Source organism: Panthera tigris, chromosome C1 (genome assembly GCF_018350195.1).
Source record: "Panthera tigris isolate Pti1 chromosome C1, P.tigris_Pti1_mat1.1, whole genome shotgun sequence".
Taxonomy (NCBI): domain Eukaryota; kingdom Metazoa; phylum Chordata; class Mammalia; order Carnivora; family Felidae; genus Panthera; species Panthera tigris.
Window position 1 is genome coordinate 17,887,927 of NC_056667.1, and position 6,724 is coordinate 17,894,650.

The window sequence follows — 6,724 nt, forward strand, 5'->3', positions numbered from 1 at the left end:
GATCTCTAAAAGTAAGACTGCTCAGATAAAGGGTGGGCATTTTAAGAACTTTTTTAAGTGTTTATTTTTGAGAGAGAGAGAGACAGAGTGTGAGTGGGGAGGGGGAGAGAGAGAGGGAGACACAGAATCCAAAGCAGGCTCCAGGCTCCGAGCTGTCAGTGCAGAGTCTGATGCGGGGCTCAAACTCACGAGCCGTGAGATCATGACCTGAGCTGAAGTCAGAGGCTTAACTGACTGAGCCACCCAGGCACCCCAAAGGGTGTGCATTTTTAACTGTAAAAGATTCTGCCAGATGTGTGTGTGTGTGTGCGCGCGCAGGTATGTATGCTTCCAAAATTGGGATATTTGTTATAACATAGTTATATGCTATAACATGTTTATATAAACTATAACATATTTCAGTCCTAACATATTTTGACTGCCTTTCTTGTCACTACCAATTCTATGTTTTCACCTTGATTTTTTATTTTATTTTAAGTTTATTCATTCATTTAGAGAGAGAGAGAGTGGGGAGGGGCAGAGAGAGAGACAGGGAGAGAGAATCCCAAGCAGGTTCCACACCGTCAGTGCAGAGTCCCACACGGGGCTCAAACCCATGAACCGTGAGATGATGACCCGAACGAAATCAAGAGTCAGATGCTTAACAGACCGAGCCACCCAGGCACCCCTGCACCCTGATTTTTAAAACATTTTTTGCGGTATAACTGACATCCAATAAACTATACATTTTAGTTTTATTTATTTTTTTTTTTTGGCAACAGAAAAGGCTTATTAGAAAGTTATCACCCTGGGGTGCCTGGGTGGCTCAGTCGTTTGAGCGTCCAACTCTTGATTTCAGTTTGGGTTGTGGTTCCCGGGAGTTGTGGGATCAATCCCTGCGTTGGGCTCTGTGCTGCGTGTGGAGCCTGCTGAGGATTCTCTCTCTGCCCCTCTCCCCCACTGGCACGCTCTCTCTCTCTCTCTCTCTCTCAAACAACAATAAATAAAGAAAAGAAAAAGAAAATTCTCACCCTGGACTGGTGAAGCGTAAATTATACCTATTTAAATAATGTACAACTTCTTACAAATCTCGGGTCATTATGTTGTACACCTGAAATCAATACATTACACATCAATTACATCTCAATAAAAAATAGATAAACCCATAAACGGACTCATAAAAAATGTAAAACATCATACGCTGTGACACATGGTTACACTGTTGAAACCATAACCAAAATCAAGAAGATAAGTACAACCAAAAATAAGTCAACAATAGTCAAAATAAAGAAGATAAAACATATCCATCACACCCCAAAGCCCCTTCCTATCCCTTTGTGCCTCGATCCCCAGGCAACCACTGCTTTGCTTTTTTCACTGTAGATTAGTTTATGCTCCCTAGAATTGTAAAAAAAAAAAAAAAAGCGGAATTACACATACGGTCTTTTGTCTAACTTCTTTCACTCAGCAAAATTATTTTGAGATTCATCTATCATTTGTATTGCTAAGTAGTGTTTCGTTGTATGGGTGTACCAGGGTTGTGTATCCACTCACCTGTTGGTGTTGTTTTTTTATTTCTTTAACATTTATTCATTTTTGAGAGACAGAGCCAGAGCACGAGTGGGGGAGCGGCAGAGAGAGAAAGAGACAGAGAATCCGAAGCAGGTTCTGGGCTCTGAGCTGTCAGCGCAGAGCCCCACACGGCACTCGAACCCACGAACCCCGAGATCATGACCTGAGTCGAAGTCGGATGCTTAACCGACGGAGCCACCCAGATGCCCCTCCACTCGTCTGTTAATGGACATTTGGGTCGTTTCCTGTATGGAGCTATGACAAATAATACTGGTGTGGACATTCATGCGTAAACCTTTGTACGGATCTAGGCTTTCATTTTTCTTGGGTGAAAACCTAAGAGTGAAATGACTAGATTACATGGTTGGTGTATGTTCAGCTTTTTAAGCACATGACAAACTGTTTTCCAGAGTGGTTGTACTATTTTACATTCCTACCAACAGTGTCCAAGAATTCTATTTGTTCCAAGTATTCATCAACATGATATGGCTGGGCTTTTTCATTTTTATACTTTTATGCTGGACATTTTTTCACATGCTTACTTTCCATCTATGCATCTTATTTGGTGAAGTGTCAGTTTGAATCTTCTGCCCATTTGTAAATTGGGGTGGCTATTTTCTTATTATTGAGTGTTGAGTGCTTATAAATTCTCACAAAAAGTTCCTTATCGGGTTTGCAAACATTTTATTGCTTGTATTTTATTTTTTAATATTTTATCATTTTTGGTCTTATTTACTTTCGTTATATTTCCTTTATTCTATTAGTCTTAACAATTTAATTTTTGTTGTTATTTGCAAACATTTCATTTACTTTTGTGGCTTGTCTTTTTCACTCTCTTGATGGTGTTTTTTGAAGAGCAGAAGTCTTTAATATTAATGTAATCCAAGTGATCAGTTTTTCCTGTATGGAATTTTGGTATCTAAGATCTAAATCTAATCCAAGATTACAAAAGGTTTTTTCTAATGTTTTCTTCAAGAAGGCTTACACTTTATAAAAAAAAAAAATTAATGTTTATTTTTGAGAGAGAGAGAGAGAGAGAGACATAGATTGTGAGTGAGGGAAGGGCAGAGAGAGAGGGAGACACAGAATCCAAAGCAGGCTCCAGGCTCCAAGCTGTCAGCACAGAGCGTGACACGGGGCTCGAACCCATGAACCTTGAGATCATGACCTGAGCTGAAGTCAGTCGTTTAACCGAGTGAGCCACCCAGGCACCCCAAGAAGTCTTACAGGTTTAAATTTTACACTTAGGTCTACGATCCAAAACGAATTAATTTTTTTTGTTTGATCTGTGATTTTGTTTTTAATTATCTTAAGCCTTATCATATAATCTACAAATTTGTGCTGATGATATATCTCCTCTATTTTAATCCTTCTAACGAGTTGGCAGAAGCACCATTACCAATCACACGTACACGGTAATTCTACAACTGCGTTTTTGAATAGCTGTTTAGAAGACAATCCTGAATTACAACTTGTTCTTGGTAAAGAATTCACAAGCCAAGTTTGCTCCTTTACCTTGTCGCCCTGAATTTTAAAAGCATCTGATCTTATAGACTGTCTACAAAATGTGAGAAGTGTTATATACGTAAGCCACACTAAAATGGCCTTCATGAGGGGTGCCTGGGTGGCTCAGTCGGTTAAGTGTCTGACTTCGGCTCAGGTCATGACCTCACGGTTCATGGGTTCGAGCCCCGCGTTGGGCTCTGTGCTGACTGCTCAGAGCCTGGAGCCTGCTTCCAGATTCTGGAGCCCTCTCTCTCTCTCTCTCTGCCTCTCCCCGTCTTGTGCTCTGTCTCTCAAAAGTAAATAAATGTTAACAAAATTTTTTTCATGCCTTTCATGAAGCAAAAGGCAACATTTTGGACGCAGAGAGTTTTAATTAAACTGGCATGGTTAAGTCCAAAAAGAGAAAGTGGACATTGCCAGCCTATCTTCACCCCTTGCCTTTCCCAGGCCAAGGAACATGACTTGAAACACAGCTGAATCTTGCTGTTACTAAGAGATGGTGAAGGGATTCTCTCAGTATTTAAATACAATTGATATAACCAGTTATATAAATCTAAATATAAAGCCAGGTTTAGAAATGGCATTTACCACCTCTGTGAAAAAGCTTCACATCACGAATTGTTTCCAATCGTATCTTCGGAAGGGGAGAAATGACAGCACTTGCTGAACCAGAATTATCGGCAAAGTTCAGAAAGCTGATCACATGCATTTAACCACAAGCCAATCTTATTGCAATCAGGACCATCCAAAAGAAATGTCCGATCAGCCATTCGTCATCTGAGTTCTGGTGTATGAGATCAATTCAAACACGGTACACGTAAAAAAAAGTCAGGAGACATTTTTGTTTTGTATAAATAAGACCGTGGCCAACCATCACTCCTTAGTAGTTTTTGTGAAATACGTTGTTAAGCCTGTGCTTTCCCCTGTCTTATTTTTTTTAATGTTTGTATTTTGAGAGAGAGAGAGAGAGAAGGCACAAAGGCGCTAGGACAAGTGGGGGAGGGGCAGAGGGAGAGGGAGAGAGAATCCCAACGCCAGGATTCGATGTGGGGTTCGATCTCATGAACCGTGAGATCATGACCTGAGCCAAAATCAAGAGTGGGATGCTTAACCTGCTGAGCCTCCCAGGCGCCCCTCCCCTGTCTTCCTAATGCCTGTGAAGATCATTTTTGCTCCAAGGATGTACTTTCTTGGGATTCTCCAAATACTCCATCAGTGTCTCCCCTCCCCAGGTGAGGCCTTTGTTCACGTTGACATCCACGTTAGAAAATCCAGGGACCCGACCCGCCTTTCGCCAAATAGACCACCGAGATTTGGCCCAGTCTCCTGTTTGCTTCTCTTTGCTGCCGCATGGCATCAGGCACACTTCTGACCAACAACCTTGCCCTTCTCGGCATCATTCGTGTTTAAAACACTCTTTCATGGTACAGGAAACAAAGGTGCCCACTCACAAGCCGGATGTCTGCTGTTTCCGACAGGAGTTAAGTTTTACACATACGGGGTGAGGTGTGGATGGAAGTTTTTTGGTCTTCTTTGTGTTTTTGCATACGGTTATCCACTTGGATGCTGATGTTAATGGTGAAAGGTAACCATTGCCCAGCAAATCTCCTCCCTGCCCTTCCTGAAGACAAGTCCTACCCTAGATGATGTCTTTCCCACAGTGCTGCCTCCACTGAGGGCACTTAGTGAGCCCTTGTTGAATGACGAAATGAATCTGTCCCGCCTCAAGGAACCCCTGAATGTCAGAGCTGCGGCTGATCTCAGATTATCTAGTCCAGATGAGACCCCTTACCCCCATGTTACGGGGAAGAATACTCCAGCTTCGGGACAAGGAGTATTTGCCCAGAGCATAGGTGACAGAGCTGAAGCTTAAACTCAGGGCCTCTGATCCTTTGTCCAGCGCACTTCCCAGAATACCACGCTGGCTCCTGTCCCCAAGACTGTTTGCCAGGAGCGACGCCATCTTGTGAAAGTCCCGACTGGGCGAACGTGTGTCAAACCCCTTTGGAAGGGCTACCACGTGCTGAGCGCCCGCCTTGTGCCAGGGATTTGCACCCAACATTTCATTTCATGCTCACAGCAGCCTTTGCGAAGTTCATTATGGTCTCCATTCTACAGATCAGGAAACTGAGGCCCAGAGAGCTTAAGCGCTACAGGCTCATGGAGGAGAACGAGCTCTAATTCACGACTGCCAAACTCCAAAGCTTCCTTTTGTCTTAAATATTCCTTCTCTGGCCCCGCTGCCGTCCAAGGGACCCCGCAGATTGGTTCAGAACCCAAACTCGAGCTGGAAGCCCGGTTTGAACCCCACCTGGGACAAGTCAGCTGTCCTTCATGTGCCCGAGTTTCCTCATCTCTAAAACAGGAACCGTGACACTAACAATGCCTGGCTGTGAGATTAAAAGAACTGACACGTGGACCAGCCCTCATCAGAACAGTGGCTGAGAGTAGCAAGCCCTCAATGAGTCTCGGCGGTTATCCTTCTGGGGCAGGGAAGCTGGGACAGTCTGATGGGAGCTCCCGCACACCTGCCGGTAGAAGGGCAAGGGAGCCTGTGTGCCGAGCCAAGGTGAGGCTGAGCAGAAATGAGAATGGGCCAAACAGATGCAACCAAGGCAAGAGGCCAGGAGGGTACCCGCCTGGCCCAGGCTCCACAAACAAGGATCAAGCCCTAGTCTGACCCCTTGCTGCTCTGTGGAACGTTCCAAAGGCGAGGAAAAATTACATGCCCAGACACACTCATACTCACAGGTAGGTTCTCACAGATGGGGTGAGCTCGTGTGCCCACGTGAACTCACAGAACACTCACAACGTAAAGACGGGACTATGTGCTGTGGGGATCCCCTCTTGCCTGTTTTCCGAGAATGACGGAGAAGGTATTTGAAGGGGTTGGTTCAGGCCATCATGAAACTATAGCTTCAGGTTTAGGAGGGATCTCAGAGGCTGTGGTTCACTCTTACTCCCTTCCCCCTTCCCCATTCAGGGGAGACAAGACAGCAGCACTATGGGTAAACGCAGGCTTCAGAGATCACAGTCGTGGGTTGAAATCTGACCTATTCTGGCAGTTTTGCAGATAAGTCATGTGCTTTCTCACTGACCTCTGGGCCTTTGCACATGCTGATGTGGCTGCCTAAGCCCTCTCCCTCAACCTTTCATCAGACCAATGCCTCCTCCTTTCTTGGGACTCAGTTTAGACATCACCTCCTCTGGGAAGCCTTTTCTGACCACTGCCTACCCCCTTTTGCCCTGAGCTAAAGACCTTCAAAACATTTTGGTTTTTGCCCAGCACACATACGTCATGCTGTCTTCAGACGATCTGTTTGTTGTCCGTCTCCCCCAGTAGACTGCGAGCGACTCAAGTGCAGAGATTATGGCTTCTGTGTTATGTCATTTCAGACAATTCATTTAACTTCCCCAAGCCTCGGTTTCTTTACTGGGGTGCTGTGTGGATTAAGTCAGATAACCAAACAAAATTCATACAACGTCCATCATTCAGTGCTTGGCACACAGTAGGTGCTCAAGAGATGGTTTAGATGATGATGACTGATGACGATAATGGCAACTGCATTTGTCAGACTTGCTACAACCAGTAAACTCGAGAAATTTCAGGGGGTTAGAACAATTCAAGTTATTCTGCTTTGGGGAATATACCCCAAAGAATCAAAAG